Raw genomic sequence first — 17,645 nt, forward strand, 5'->3', positions numbered from 1 at the left:
TCAATAAAGTACGACCTTCTAGAAGCTGAACTTCAACTACATTGATTTTTTGCCACCACGGCGAGCAGAGTTCCTTAGCAGAGTCACATTTACGTTGTTTTGCCTGTTTTTTCTGTGTGTTTCATCTTTGGTTTCTAGCTGCCACACTAGCGGTTCCTCTCACCAGGCGACCTGACCAGCCAGAACTACGACCTGTATACGAAACCTTTCTAAAGGCTTTACTCAGCCTTCAACCACAAGTGCTCAGGTACGCACAGCCTTTCTCAAGGCTTTACCGGTAGCCCAGCTTCTTCACTGACATCCCACTGTACCTTTATTAAGGCAGCCTACCTGGTCATCCATTTGTTCTTGGCTTCCCTAGGTTATTTTATTTGTGGACATTTTTCCTCCTCTGCATAGGAGCTTGAATACCCAGGTCCCACAGACAATCATTTTCCTGCTGGACAATGTTTAAATGACAGGGAAGACCTAATTATTATGGTGCAGAATTTGTACCTAGTTTGTGAAGATTTTACGTTCTTATGGGGAAAAAAGTAAGTTCAGAATCGTGTTACAGCAAAGCAAATAAATAATATGTTATTGCCTTTTCCCACTCATAAGCACATTGCTATCTCTGCCTTTCATTTAATTTTCATCACCCTAACACAGTGATGGCGAACCTATGACACGAGTGTCAAAGGTGACACACCATGACGTTTTGGGTGGCACACCAGCGGTCACCAATACCCGAGTTACCAAAGACGCAGCTTTTTCATTCATTCCTCAGGTGAATTGCATTGAATTATTTTGTGCCAAGAGCCAGTTCAACAACACTGTTGCAGAGGTAAGGAAGTTATTAACCTCAAAGACTCAGTATACTTTCTCAACAGTCTGCAAAGGGCAGTGCTGACATTGTTTTCTCTTCGTGGTTACACTTCTGCAAAGGGCAAGTAGTTTGCATTTCTAAGTGTGTGGTGTGTGCTGCTGTTTACATTCCTCTCAACTGTCCCTCTTAATCTCTCCTTAAACTGGTGACTTTTTACACTTAATAATGACAATAATTAGATTTATAGACTTATTTTACTTCAGAAAATGTATATTAAATCACGTTCATTTTTTTTCTGTCAGTGTTTTGAATTAATAGTACTAGTAGTTTAAAACTGTCCATGTCTCTTATTTCTAGATTTCTCCCTGATTCTGTTCAAAAGTTTTCCTGATGTACTGGGAGCTATGCTGTTTTATTTATTTATTTTCTTTATTTTTGTTTGGGGGGGGGGGCAGAGTCAAGTTTGGCATTTTCCAAATTTTTGACACACCAAACTCAAAAGGTTCGCTATCACTACCCTAACAACTAAAACATAAGATTTCTGTTTCAGTAACTCCAACTGTGCTGGTATCACAACCACAAATGAGTCAGTAAGTTTTCCTAAGTACACACACAATCATCAGCATCAAACTAGTAATCCAGTAACACAATTAGTAGTATTTTCCTGCCATTAACAACTAAGAGAAAAGAAAAAAAATAATTCTACTGTATGACCATTAGGTACATTATGAGGAAATAATCTATAAGCTTAATATGAAGTCATACTAGAATCAACTTAGCAAACAAACAATCCATGTATTCCATTACTCACACCCCAGTGGGTTTTATGAGCACATTAGCCTAGCACCATACAATAATTATCAAAAACAAGCTACTGTTCCTACAACACAACGAAGAGTTTCTTCCTAACTACTATAATATGTGCTCATAAAGTTGGCTATGAGGAAAAGCTGTTATATGCTTAACGTGATAAATCATAGTAAAAGCAACTTAGCAAATAAAAATGCATTTATTCTGCTACCTATATTCCTAGCAAGTTTCATAAGCACTGTAGTCCAGCACAGTACATCAGCTATCAAAAAACAGCTACTAACCTTGTAAGGCAATAAACATTTTTTTCATGTTACTTATAACTGTTCAGTGACAGGAAAAACCTAATTATTATGTTGTAGGATCATTAGGTCTGTTATGAAAGTTTGTAGAAAATGGTACAGCCTTACAAGAACAAAAAGAACAAATGAAAATAACGCCACTGAGGGCCCAGAATGGTTAAAAACAAATAATTAATTAAAATATTGAGCTCTTTCGTCCCGCTAAGGAGACTTAGAATACCAAAATAATTAAAAAAAAAAAATTTTTTTACCATTTTCAAAAGGATTCCATTGGTTAAATCGATAAATAACTGATTACACCACCAAGTGAATTCTTACAGCTACAAAAATATTATTTTACAAGTCCATTCTGTATAATGATAAAATAACCAAAGTCTTAAGAACAAGATATTTTAGAGTATTCACCCCACAAAAAAATAACACAACACACACATCTGTAGGTTTACTACATAAAATGCATTATTTATAATTTATTAGCCGTTATATCCAAAACAGGTGCAACAGAAACATGTTTGTTCAACCATGGTAAAAAAAAACAAAAAAAACAGAGATCTAACCTTAATTGCCAGATTAATTCTCTCATATTAAGCCATTCTTTCCAATCCCCCCTCTGGGGCTGATACTATTTTTTTTCAAATATTCCTAAGTATAAATTTTTAAAATCACTACAAACTGTAGAGCGTTTATACAAAGCACTGTTTTCTTTTTGGTTGGGAATATCGTAAAGATGTTCATAAATGGGCGTTTTAGAAGTACACACTGTTTTGCCAACATAAAATGCTGTACATCCATTGCACTTTGCCAAATAAACAACTGTTAAGAGTAGCGCAACTTCCTTTCTGGAATATAATTTTAGTTTTTAAGATGTTATCAAGTACCAGGGTTTAAACTTTTGCAATAAAAGGGCATTGTGTCCAGCATCCACAAGGGGTGGTTCCCTTATCCATTGATGAAATCTCAAACCTCTTACTTTTTAACAATCGTTTGAAATTGGGTGCTGTCTTCATTATAAAAAATAGGTTCATCCCCCACCATTTTATATACATCTGGACTTACTTTAAAAATACTCCAGTTTTTCTAAATTTCCCAAATCTCCTTAGGGAACTGGTTATACTGTACTAGAAGAGCTTTTTCATATTTTGCCCCTCTTTCCTCTATTTGTGGTTTGACCAAGCCAGTTCCTAACAGGGGTTTATATTTGCCCCCCCCCCCCATTCACTGAAAACGTCATTAAAAAAAACAGGCATCTAACCTTAACTGCCAGATTAATTCTCTAGTATTAAGCCATTCTTTCCAATCCCCCCTCTGGGGCTGATACTATTTTTTCAAATATTCCTAAGTATAAATTTTTTAAATCAGTACAAAAAAAAAAAATTGTAAGCCTGTTTCCTACCTTTCCTGTAACTAGTGTTCCAGATACAGATTTGCTGTATCCAGGACTGTATGTAAGCTTCTGAGCCCCCCAAGCCTTTCTGTGTTGGAGGGAAGCCTTCTAGCTTATCACTGTGAGTGGTAAGCACTAGGTAACCTGTCTACCACATAAGGAGTGGTTCTGGCCCAGAAATTATAGTTATTGGCCGTTTGGGCAATCTCTTCCATCTCTCTCAACTTTCTGATTTGAAAGCCTGCATTTGCACTTGTTTCTGTCCTGTAACTCATCTAGTGCAGATACAGATTCTTAGTTTTAGCACTTAAATTTGCTTATTCATGCTCAACACTTGTTCAGAACTTGTAAGCACTAAATAAGCTACTAATTACTATAGCACTCAATCTTCCTCATTACCTAGAGGAAAACCGTTTTTGTACTTACTTTTCTCACTTGCTTAGAGGAAAACAGCTCTTGTACTCAATTTCCTCACTTACCTAGAGGAAAATAGTTTTTTATTCAGGCATGTCCAAGGGTCAAGCTCCCAGTGTTCTCTCCTGTCTATCTGATGAATCTGGGCATCTTGAGGCAATGTAGAAATTGCCTCATGTACACAGACAACCCTCTCCTCCTACCACCCAACACTACAACCTGTGAGAAATGCACTTATCTAACCAAACTAGAGCTAAAGCTCTATCCAACCAAGACTGAACTTGACAGTCATGAGGAGAAGGTAAACATTTGCACCACACCACACTCGTCACATAGTCTCACTAAATCTACACCACCAAAATCCACACATAGTAACACAAAAACATTTGCGGAGGCTCTCAATAATAATCTGTCAAAGCAACAGAGACCTCCAAAGCAGAAACGCAAGCAACCTCCATCCCCCAACACAACCCAAATGACACATAGCCCACAGACTCAGTGTGCCACTCAACCACAGCCAATAAGACAAAACAACGTACCCAACACACTAGTCATAGGCGACTCTATAGTCAGGCACACTGATGTCCCACTCACCAGGCTACACAAGGAGAAGGTTACTGTCAGCTGCCTGTCGGGTGCTAGGATCCGCCACATAACCCACGCACTCAGGTCACTCCTCAACAAGTACAAATATGACTCTGAAATTGTCCATGTTGGTGTGAATGACCTGAGACGTACCTACCTGGACTACATGAAAAGAGACATGGAAAAGCTCTCTGATCTTGTAGCCCAGGCAGGTATGACCCTAGCCCTGAGTAGCATTCTGCCATTGCCCAGAATGATACCACAGTACAAGGACAAAATGATTGACTTCAACAATTGGCTAAGCTTCTGGTGTCATTCTAAGGGGATCCAGTATCTGCTTGGGATGACAAAGTCGACAGACCACGATGCTTTGCCACAGATGGCCTGCACTTGTCGCCCCAGGGATTCCGGATACTGGCTAAGGCTCTTGCTGCCCCTATAGTGCCTTTTTTAGGCAAGCTTCAAATAACAAATTCACCACCGTAATAGGAAGAGGCAAGCAAAAACGAAGGGTAATGCTACTCAATGCTAGAAGTCTAAATCTCAAAATGCACTCACTCGAGGCACTCCTTAAAATGGAGAACACTGATATCTGTGCAGTGACTGAGACCTGGTTCAAGGCTCCAGAGAGCACCCCTGCACTACCAGGCTATAACTCATACCACACTTTTCGGCCATGTAACCTAGACCGAAACACCAAAGGTGGAGGTGTGTCCATATTCATTAAGGATATCCACACCTCCAGGCTAGTTGCTCAGCATAATGCATCCGAGGTTATCCAAGTGCAACTACCTCTGGGCAAAACTGCAATCCAAATTGTAGCTTGCTACAGATCCCCCACCATGCCCCAGGATTCCCACTCCTCTTTTCTTGATGTACTGGAAAATATTAGGGTTCAACCAAACACCCTAATAATGGGCGACTTCAACTACCCCACCATTAACTGGGAAAACTACTCGTGTACCAACTCCTTAGCTCAACCCTTTCTGGAATTCATAAACCCCAATGCCCTGGATCAACTTATCCACACCCCCACCAGGGGCAACAATATCTTAGACCTAGTCATTACCAACATGAGTGACCGGTGTTCCACACCTGAAGTCAACTCCTCGTTGGTCCGATCAGACCATAAGCTAATCACCCTTGATATCCACATCCCGCCCCCACCCCTCATTAAGGAAACCATGGTAAAAAATTTCTCCAAAGCCAACTTCATGCTTCTTAAGACAGAAGTGGTGAACTTCATGACACCCATGCAGATGGAAAATACAGTTACGACTGCTGAATCCTACACAAATGCACTCTATAAGCACTTACACAAGTGCATGGATCGTGCTATCCCAAAAAGAACCAAGACGCTACCCCTCCAACAAATGGAAGCCAATCTGGTGGTCTCCTGCCATAAACAAACTGTAGAACAGAAGGAAGAAACTGTTGCAAAAGAGAGTAAAATTCCATGAGTGGAGGAGCTCCCTGGTCAACCTCAGTAAGAGGCTGAGAGATCCCTTATAAGATCCTCCAAAGCTAGCTACGAAAACAAAATCACCACTAATTCTACGGACAACCAAAAAGCATTCTATAGCTATGTCAAGAATCTCAATGGCAACACCCAGATCTGCTCTGAGTTACAGCACAAAGGCACGAAAATTACAGAACCAACTGATATTGCCAACATCCTGGCAGATAGGTTCAGTGCTAACTTTACCCCCCACCCCCACCCCCTAAAGGGCCCATATCTATACAGGAAAAATGCAGAGTCCCTGTAATCACAACTACACAGGTAAAAGCTGCACTCTAAAGCCAAAAACACACCATCCATGGGACTTGACAACATCCCAGGCTGCGTTTTACACGAACTTCAGAACAAACTGGCTCCACACTTAAGCACCATGTTCAATAATAGCCTCGCATCAGGCTTTGTGCCCACTGAATGGCGCACAGCAACAGTTATCCCACTCCACAAAGGGGGAGCCACCACTGATCCCGGGAACTATCGACCTATTAGCCTGACGAGCCTGGTCTGCAAGGCCATGGAACATATCATCATGTAACTCATAAACAAAGACATTGGTAACCTCCAAAGTCTGGATCCCACCCAGTTCGGGTTTGTGAAAGGCAGATCATGCCTCCTGAACCTGATCAACTTCTTTGAGGCAGTCACCAAAGCCGTAGATGAGGGTAAGGTGGTTCACACAGGCTATCTTGACCTCGCCAAGGCTTTCGACATCATCCCCCATTCTGGAATTATAGCTAAACTCACTAAACTAGGTATAAATCCCTACATCACAAGATGGGTTGCCAACTGGCTCACTGACAGAACCCACATTGTAAAAGTTGCAGACTCCAAATATGACCTCAAAGCAGCGACAAGTGGAGTACCACAGGGTTCTGTCCTGGGACCTCTCCTGTTTGGTATCTACTTCTCTGATGTACAGGCTAACACAGAAGGCCTCTGGCTAATGAAGTTCGCAGATGACTGCAAACTAGGAGCCATAGTCAAGTCCCCAAATGATGTGGACATCCTACAGAAGGGCCTCGCTGAGACTGATGCCTGGTATCAGAGCCATGGCCTCAAGCTCAATGCCAAAAAGTGCAGTGTCATCCCCTTTGGTAAAGACTCTGTACTCATGAACTACCACATAGGCAGCAATCTACTTAACACCGAATGTGTGATAAGAGACCTTGGGACCCAGGTGGACAGTAGTCTCTCCTTTGATAGTCACATCGCCACAGTAGTCAGGAAGTCCTTCTATGTGGCACACCTCATCATAAAAGGGTTCTCATCCAGGAAAAAAAAGAGGTCATTGTTCCAATCTACTCAACACTCATTAGACCCATTATAGAGTACAACTCCCCTTTTGGAATGTACCTCACAAGACATCTGCAGCAGCTGGAAAGGCCACAGAAGTACCTCACAAAGAGGATTACTGGCCTCAAACAAATGCCCTACACTGACCACCTCAAAAAACTCCAGCTTTACTCCGTAGCATATCACCTACTCCAAGGTGATCTCTGCCTAACATATAAAGCTATGTCAAACCCAGAGCTGTTGGACATGCTACACCTAAAGAAATCCCAATCCCTCCGAGCTACACGCTCTAGGGACCTAAACCTTGTCACCACAATAAACAGGACATGCTGGATGGATAGATTTCTGTCCCAGAGACTTCCCATACTCTGGAACAGGCTACCCATCTATGTCAAGCAAAGTTCTTCATTAGCACTCTTCAAGAAAAATCTTGATGAGTGGATGGGAAATGGGAAATACACCACAGGGATCACTTCTGTGCCTCTGCTCGACAGTGGCACAGGAAAATAACTTTCTTGGGTGGCGTAAGCCAGGGAACCTTGTTGGCTAGGCTTACGTAGGCCCTTGGGCCGACAGCCTAGTACCTACCTATGAACCTATGAATCAAACTATTAACTGAATAACCTCTAACAACAAACATTTCTTTCAGCTTAACCAATTCATCCCACAGCTCATCATACTGAGATGTCACCCTAATGACTTATCCTTTAACTAAAACTTACTTTTGTGAAAGGGGGCAGCAGCTACTAAAGTGTAAATAAGAATTACAAAATGTTTTTTTTTCTATACACATTTGACTTAAACACTGATGTGTGGGATAAGAGGTTATCCAGATTTTCCCTCCACTCCAAGTAAAAACAGAAACTGAGGAAAAAAAGAATGCCATTGAAGCCGTTTCTTTTTCCCTTTAGGGCTAGTATTCAGTTAATGGATAGTAAGTACACTGCCTGGATGCTAGCAAAGAATCTGAAAGAAAATCATCCAGAAAAGGTGAACACAATACTCTATCTGGGAAGGATTCTGCAGCTGTTCATCAAAAATAGCAGTTCAAGTTTCAGCTTTGGTTCAAGAGATGGCTTCTAGTAATTTAGAGGAAAAATAAATCAAATCTACTAAGAGGTAAGTGATTAAAATAAATGAAACATATAAGGAGTATATCATAACTCAAATAACAAAAGGCTGGAAAAATAGAATAAGCCTTACCTAGCTATTCAGATGAACTACTAAACTGCAAAAATCAAAGGTTGAAAAGAAGACAAATATGGCTGCATATAAGGCTTCTCATGGAAAGCCGTTTCAAGAATAGAGTTAGAAGACAAACCATGCTAAGAAATCCTGAGTGTTTCTGCTATACTAGAGAAACTGGAAGAAATGCACTGTATTAATTTTATGAGCAACTGGACTTGGTGTCCCACAGCAAGCTGTGTTAAATGAGAGGCACATCGAGTGTCCACTCAAAACATGGCCATGAGAAAGCAGTCAAGACCTATAACAGTATACCAGCAGAAAATGTTAATCCTGACAAAACTGTGGCAGAAGGTAAAAGTATTAAAAATCGGAGACAGCAGACTGTTTGTGGTAAATGATTATTCACTGTACACCAAGCAAAAGAGAAGCAATCAAGGACTGTTGAGAGCCAGGTGCGAGATTCAAATTGCTGTGTCCAGTTGTCTTCAGAGTATTTTTTTCCTGGAAGATCAAAGACAATTTTTGTATAAAACAGACTAAGGAGGAAAAAACATTTATACAATAAAAAGTGAGCTAGCAAGCTGAAGTGGACTCTGCTTTTTATTCTTCTGTTACTAAAGCTTAGAGAGAGACTATGCCAGTGAAATATTTTCCAGTGTTCCAAAGGAAAATGTTAAGAGGCACAAAAAAAAAAAAAAAACTAAAAATGTCTAGAAGAATCAAGGGTACCTTGGACATGAACTACAGAGATTATCAGGAAGCAGACTGGCAACACTGAAATTAGTGAATAAATGTGAGATTATAAAGCATCAATTACATTTGCGAAATACAGATTTGCAAATAAAAGTGGTTGAGAAGAGATTGGACTTTTGCTAACTTTGTTATAATTAGGGGTGGACTGTAAAGAATACAGCCTACATTATGTCTATAATGTTTAGAAGGACACTAAAGGGAAACACAAAGTAAATTTAAGTAAAACAAATGTGTTCTTTTTAATATTTGCATAAAAATTTCACAGTGTGCAGTCGGGGATATTTTAAATGTGTGGAAGTAGTCTTTTCAGTGTTGTTAACAATATTAAAGTAAACAAATACTTTTTTAGTTTAGTAGAAATATAGATTTTACATTACACAAGAAGACTGAACAGAAGGACATTTATGTTAATATAATGCTGTGATCAGGGCTGCTGGGTTGGGGCGGGCTGTAAAAGTGTACTGATTATATGTAGAACAAAGGTCATAATTTCTCTTGTTTTTACAAGGATGGATGCCTATATTAATGTCCTTGGCTTAAGCTATGAACACATTTTTAATCGAATAGGCTTGGAAACTAAGACATAATGATTAAAGTCATGAAAAAAATGTTAATCTTCTCGCATCTGCAAAGATATTAGGTTATTTTTTCATTTTCAAATGTTCTCAGTAGCATACAAGAAATCTACAGCTGAAGGCACTGGGCCAGTACTGTTCTGTTCTGAGTGACATTTGCCAAGATTCCTTCAAGCATCTGCAAGTTGTTTGCTGACCACTTTTATGTGGAGATAAGCTGGCTACAGGTGCAAGCAATCAATCTTGAGAGTTCTGAGCATTCTCTGTGTAGGGAATTGCAAAATGTAAAGGTACAATCACAAGCAGTTCAGTGAAAAATACAGTTTGCAATAAAAGGATGTGAATAAGAGATAGTAGCCTTCCCAGCTGCCTTAATGCTTTAATGCACTTGAAAACAGTGCATAATTTAGTTTCATTTAAAGGTAGCCAGTGCACGTTTTATTAAGGCTGAAAGTTAATATTTTCTGAAAGCATACAAGCTGTATGTACTTCACACCTGGAAGGGGAATATAGATAAGACAAAAACAGACAGCCATTGGCGTAAGTGGAAGCACAGGCTGTATCATGTGCTTCAGCAGGGATAACCTTAACTTTAGATTAGGTTATGCCTGTGGGTTCAGATGTTGATTTGGGGCAATTATCCCTATCTGGAGGACTAAATGTCATTTGTTAAAAATGTACATAGTTTTGTGTGTTTGTTCCAAGTTAAAAAGGAGATGGGGTGTTCTTGAGAAATGTGACACATGTTCAAATGGAGATGAGACGAAACAACTGAATAAAAGATCTGCCTGCTAAACATCAGTATGTGCAAGTAAGTCAAAAAGTTGGAAATGCACATTCAAAAACCTGTTGGGTATATAAAGTGGGAACCTTAGCTTTTGTATCATAATGGCTACTCTATCCATAGTATCTTGGCATTTAAATGGCCTTACAGGTATAGACAAAAAGGAAACAGTATTGAATAATTTTAAGAAATGCTGAGTGCAAATAACAATGCTGAAGGAAACACATTTGGAAAGAAATGAACATGTGAATTTGACAAAGAAAGGATTTCAGGGATGGTCCAACAGAATATCAAAGAAAAATGAAAATGGGAATAATAATACTGATCTGTAATGGGGCTCCAACAGTGAGAGAAGAGGAAAAAAGACAATAATGGTAAGGGAGGAGGATTATGCTGGTATGTATTTGTACTCCACCAAAAACCAAACATTGCTGTTGTGGAGCATATAAAAGTTTTGGGAGAAATCTACTTTCAGCAAGAAATATTACTTTTTGGTGGGGACTGGAGCTTGATTTGCAATAATGGACATGTATCAGGGAGACCTAGAAGGTAAAATACAACAAAAGAGGGTAAATTTCTGAAGAACTTTATGAAAATATTTAGTATGGAAGATGTGAATTCAGTAGTAAGAACTCTTGACAGAATTCACATATTACTCCCCAAGGTACAACAACTGAGCTAAAAGAGATTTGACAGAAATTACATTTCACAGGAACATGTGAATTTAACTGAACGCTTCGACACACATTCAATAACTATGTCAGATAATGCCCCAGTGAAAACTAAGATAAAAAGCAGAATAATTAAGTAAAAATGAGACATTGACACCTTTCCACCTACCTATTACAAAGAGTGGAATTTAAGGAAAGGGTATTGGAAATTATTCAGACATTATTAAGGAAGACAGACATTCCTTCAGAAGTAATAGCTAGTGAGTGGGACAAAATGAAAATGGAGTTTAAGAATAAGGTAGAAATAAAACAGAAGGAGATATGTTTAAGAAGTAATAGGAACTATTTAGAGAAGCTGCAGAATAAGGAGAATCTCACAGAAAAAGAGGAACAATGGTGAAAGACAAAACATGAGGATATTTGGATAATGTGCATGAGTTCAGAAAGATGGCTGTTAAATATTTTTTGTAATTCTAGAGCACAAAAAAATTTAGCACAGTGACTTAGGCAAATGAGAACATAAAGAACTGTTGCCAAATTTAGGGAGTTTATGAAAAGACAAATAACCAGAGATCCTACAGAGGTATTATAGATATTCTGGAAACTTTATGAAAATGTGTATAAAGCAGAGGAATGTTTAAACCAAGAAAGAACACAAATTAAAATACTTATGGAAGACCTACTTATGCCAAGATTAGAGGAAGATCAGGCTCAAAAACTAATGCTTAAAACAGGAGTAGGTGAGATAAAAACTATGTAGAGTCAGTATGCAGGGAAGTCTCCAGTGAAAGCTTGGAAGTTAGGACAGATGAAATGACAAATATCTGGAAAATTTTGTTTAATAGTAATTTAAAAGGAGGAGAAGCACCAGCATCTTGGAAGAAAGCTGTGGTGGCTATATTATCCAAAGAGGTAAAGACCCACCAAACCCAGCCTCATACAAACCCATTTCAATTTTAAACCATAACTATAAAGTGTTTATTTCTATACTAGCTAAAAGAATGGCAAAGGCGTTGCTAAAACTGATAGAAATCGATCTATTTGGTTTTCTGGAGGGGAGGCAAATACTGAACAACATTAACAGAACAATGTGAATAGGAAGGAAGCAGAATGCAAACAAATACCAGTTGTGCTGATGGGTCTTGAAGCAGAGAAAGCATTCAATAGAGTAAGCTGGGATTTTATGATTAACGCACAGGAAGCATTTTGATTCAATGATCCAAGAATAAAGTCAATTAGGAGGAGAAGTGAAGGATCGGAGGAAAGAATTAAAGTGTGAGGGTTGTGTTTGAAAAGGACAAGGTAGGGGTGTCCTTTTTTCCCTTAGTAATCTGCTTTACATTTAGAGCCACTGGTAAAGAAAATAAGGGACTCAGAAATTCAATACAATTGTTACAGTAATCAAGAAAAGCTGGCTTTATTTACAGATAACATTATTTTGCAACTGATAAATCCAGGAAAGGACATATTGGTATTGTGGAACATTTGGATACACTTTCAAGTCTTTTCAGGATATAAAATTAAGACAAAACAAAAACTATAGTCATAAATAATGTAACTACTTATGTCTTGGTTCAGCAATACTCATATTTATGGGGACAAAGTATTTAGAAGTATGGATTAAAAAGGATTCTGTTATGGCAGCCAAGGATATGTGGGAAGAGAATAAACAAAAGATAATACAAAAACTGAGAAACTGGAAGTTCTTGTTTAAGGAAAGTAAGATACAAGCTGTGAAAGTGTTTTAGTCCTATATTTTAGGGCTACAAAGTTAAGGCTCATATACATAACACAAGCAGAAGGTTAAAATTCAAGGTGGAAAGGGATGATGATAAAACCAGGGGGAGGTCAAGAAATAGAGAGCGAGTCTTTTTTTTAGATGCAGATTAAGGAGAATTATAACCAAACAGAATATTATATTCAGAGTTGACAAAAGTATTCTAAGAACTAAGCAAACACATGAATGGAGAAAAGAGATGTTGCCAAAAGGGATGACTGCAAGTAAGGGTAGAGAATAAACGCAAGAAAGGGCTGACATTTTCTGGAGAAAACTAGCAAGGGAACCAAGGTACTGGGAGCAAATAACTAGAGAGGAATGAGGTCAAGAAAAAATTCAGAATGCAGGTTAGAGACTACCTTCTCTACTAGGGTATTGGCAAAGAAAAAGGCATAAGGGAGTCCTAAGTGAAAGACCTGCTCTGATAGTTTTTAGTCAAATCTGGAACCAAAGCTGCAGTTAAAAAGGGGATATAAAACACTGCACAATAACTATAAGAATTGGTGGGAAAACTTATGTATGGCTCTTGAGTATGCAATAAAATCCAGGTGGTTTAGTATTTTTACTTGGAAGTGTTTGAAAAGATATTTTAGACCCCAAGCAGACTTAAAAGGATTTTTTCTAAGGTAAATTCAAATGTTGGAGGTGTGATGGGGAAGAAAGAGACAACTGGGAACATGTTTTTTGGAAGTGTACTGATCTAGTAGATTTAAATATAAATTCCCTAGACAGTGCATTGTCAGAATTATTGGGGGAGCAAATGGCTGTAATTAAGGAAATGATTCCTTTGAGTTGGGACACAGTCTGAATTGCCTATACATAGTGAAGCCTTACTAAGTTTAATTCTGTTGGCTGAAAAAAGCAATTACTAGAAAACGGAAATCAAAATCCAAACCAACTGCATTTGAAGTATCGGACATGGTAAAAAAGAGATAAAAGAACTGGAACAGTGATTCTTAGAAAAGAGAAGGAGCACAACACATAGAAATAAATATAATTTGTTGGAACAATGCATGGAGAATAATGTTCATTGGTTCATAGATTAGTACTAGGCTAACTGCCCTTACAAGACATTTTAAGCCTAGCCAATTATCCCCTGTGAGATTCAAACCCTGTACCTTGTGTTTGTAAGGCAAACACCTTAACCATTAGGCCACCCTAGGTAGAGTGAGGTTTAAGGGAAGACAGGAAATGAATAACCTATGTAATGCTGGAATGAAACACAGTTGTGATAAAGAAAGAGAACATGTAATGTGTAATGTACATCAATTTTCTTTTCTATTAAGGTATGTGCACTTGTACCTTAAGTGATATTTTAATAAAGATTCTTTGAAAAAGGACACGCACTGATCCACAGATTGCCATTTTGCCCACCACGTCTAGGTACAGGTTTGCAATACTTACAGCCCAACTTGTAGTCTAACATTTTTATGGTGTAGTGAAGAGCAAAGGTTTGCTCAAATACCACATTTCTTGAAAAATATATGTTACTAAAAAGCTGGAGAGTCTTCAATGACAGAGGCATTAGGCCCTTCTACATTTACTCTGAAGTGGGAATACTTCCCACTCTCTAAAATCAACTATTTTTGCAGGATCCTGGTAAACAGCTTGGATACTACAATCAGCAGGTAAGCTGATAGTCAAGAATAACCAAAGATTTAATTTCCGTTCCCAACAAGTTCCTACTCTATCCTCCAACACCTCCCCCGCTAGTATGAACAAAAGAAGAAATACCTTATCTAAATTCACAAACAAAATATAACTAGGTTCATAGTTTAGTACTAAGCTAACTGCCCTTGCGAGCCATTCTAAGCCTAGCCAATTATCCCTTACGAGACTCAAACCCTGCACCCTGTGTTTGTAAGGCAAACACCTTAGCCATTAAGCCACCCTCCCAACACCTCAGAAAATATTTTGAGGTCATGACAATCTGCTGAAGTCCTTTTGTAAACCCAGTATTAAAACTAATACAGGAATACCTTCAGAGAGGTCTACTGTAATAGGCAAATGTCACAATGTACATAATCTTGAGGCTGGCTCCGTGGAATAAAACCCATTTGGTATGTATAAATTTGGACCTTCAGACTAAGATGAAAACTGCCCATACAATAATGAGCAACTTGTACTCAACATTTTAGAAATGAAATGAGACATGAGCTGTGTCAAACACAGGTTTTCAGAGCTAAGGAGCCATGGTGATTAAAACAGTTTTCCAAGAACACAAGGATCTCTCACACTCCACAGAAAATGAGAACTGTAAACCTTCAGCAAGATCACAAGAGTAGATTCTGGCAGTCTTTTATAAACTGCTGCATGTAGCCCACCTGAAGGATTTTACCTTTACTGTCAGACAGTGGAAGAAATAGCCTCTCTATAAAAATGCAGTCTAAAAACTCTCTAAAAGGCAAAGCTCCACCTCAGGGTTAAAAGTGCCAGGCCATATAAGGTCACCTTGAGGATTTGCCCAAACAAGTCATTAATACTCCTTGTGGAAAAGACCTACTTAATTAGGGGAATGATGAGATACTTCATTTTATTAGTCCAGCAAAGAAGCTTAGCTAATCATGTTAAGCACCAAAGCTGCTTAGTGGTAGTTGTGACGACCGTGCCCTGGCCCAGCAATCAAGGAGCCTCAATCCTCACCACTAACACCAGGGAGGTTGTCTTCTAGAAAAGGAAAGGATAACTAATACACACAGTAAAGTACAATTCCCCTTAAGTGCACACAGAGATCACAGTCAGTCTGGGGCTGGTTGCTCCCTTGCTCACCAGGTCCCCAATAAGACTCCCCACTGGCACAGCTATAGGGTCCAGGTCTCAGCCTAAATGGGAAAGCTAAAACCTCCAGTACCCTCTCTGTCCAACCAGTGCTTCATGTCCCTGCCAAGTAGCTGGCACAACACACACTTTGAGATAAGTATTTATACAACTTCACAGACACTCCTGGGAAAGGCTGACAGATTCTCCAACTGTGCCCCTTTACCCAGACTATACAGTAGTAATTACTGCCACCACCCAATTAATATCAGCTCCTAAAAGGCCCTTAAAAGGGTGTCCAATTATTACTGTGCAATATTAATATCCAATGGTAGTATGACCAACAGTCAAGGCTTACTTTAGAGTGGCCTATTACAATAACCTATATAAATATGCAATGTACTCTACAGCTCATCTCTACACAAATCAGCCACAGGTAGAAGGTTTTAAAAATATTTAATAATAAATAATTAAAACACAAGACAAAACTACTACACCACAAAGATATCTAAGAGTTCAGATATCACACAGAAACTTAAAATAATATAGTAGGACAGGTCTGATTTCAAAGAAAAATGCATAATTAATCTTTACTAGCTTTAACTATTCCTACAAGAAATCACAGTGCTAAGACTTACATGTGAGCACAAGGCAGAGTGCTGATAAGTGGATATCCAAGATCAAAATAATTCCAGTCTCCTGTGAGAAATAGTATTTAAACATTACTCACAAACATGTCTCTAAGGCCCTCCCAAAATGACATAATTTTTAACACTTAGGTTTTCCCAGTATTCATATTGCATCATCTTAACACCTGGTCTGAGTTCTCAGGCCACAAACTGCATTATTTAGCAATCTAACACCTCCTCAGAAGCTTACAACAATACAAGGCATTTCACATATACATTCTAGTAGAAACCAGAGCAATAAAACACATCCCACATCTAAATTCTGGACATAAACTTTAGCCTTAAAACAATGGCATGAAATCTTCATCCAGCCACACTGGAACCGACTTGTAAAACATTAAAGAGATTCATAAGATCTTTTCAATTTCAAAAGACACATTTGAAATGCTTGGCTTGGTTTTCCTTACAGCAGATAGCAATGTTGCAACAATCTTGAAGTTCACATTTTACAGTGTTTTCTTTCATTTAAAAACACAAGCCTGTATTTTACATTTATTTATAAAGTTGATAGAATTACTTATCAAATTATATTTGACTAGGCTGGCAGCCTTCGGCCATCTCTCCCCAATCGTCACAGTATTAATATGCCCAAATACACTAAACCATTTATCAGCTGATTTGACCTTAAATATAAGAGCTCTTCTAATGCCTGGACTCTGAAGGAAGGAAAGAGAAGGGATTACACTAGACCCTCACACCCTTCACTCTCTGATTTTACCTCTGCCCATCAGGCAGTTCTCGACATAACCTTCTATTCCACATTCTACTTCATCAACTTTCTTGGGTCTTGGCACTCAACTCAGCTTTTACATTTAAAGGTATCCCACATTTCTGTCTTCCCCTCATCAAAATGGGTGTGTGCAGCTTAAACTTTTTTCATGTTTCTTTACACTAGAGTCACGGTAAAAAAGTTGGAAGTCTCCAAAAGGCCCCATCAAGGCCATGTGACTTAAGTGGCTGCAGAGTATTCTAAGCTCATGGGCCTCATGATCTGAAATGGGCAGAAACATGACCTTCTGGGAAAAGTATTTTTCAGCAAGATCCCTACTAACACACATCATGTGAATATATGAACATGTACTGAAGGTTAGGAAGTAATGTGTAAAGATCACTTAGCTTACTCTACCCGGGAAGCCAACAGCTATTAAACTTAAACCCTTAACATCACTTACAGGAGCCATACCTCTCAACATCTTAGAGCAAGAAATCTGGACAAAGCCATAAATAAAAGTGGGACAAAGGCCCAAGATAGGGATACTTTTTAAATACTGCTCTCACAAACTTAGGAAGTTGATAGAATAACAGTTATGTACTCACCATAACTTGGTATCTATGTTATCCA

The 17,645-nt window shown here is 38.7% G+C and overlaps 1 protein-coding gene across 2 annotated transcripts in view; it reads right to left on the reverse strand.

Annotated features, from left to right (window-relative positions):
- URM1 (ubiquitin related modifier 1) overlaps window positions 1-17,645 on the reverse strand; it is a 341,964-nt gene that overhangs the window by 26,511 nt on the left and 297,808 nt on the right. The window lies entirely within an intron of this gene.

This window comes from Protopterus annectens, chromosome 16.part0 (genome assembly GCF_019279795.1).
Source record: "Protopterus annectens isolate FY-2018-M chromosome 16.part0, PAN1.0, whole genome shotgun sequence".
Lineage (NCBI taxonomy): Eukaryota > Metazoa > Chordata > Ceratodontiformes > Protopteridae > Protopterus > Protopterus annectens.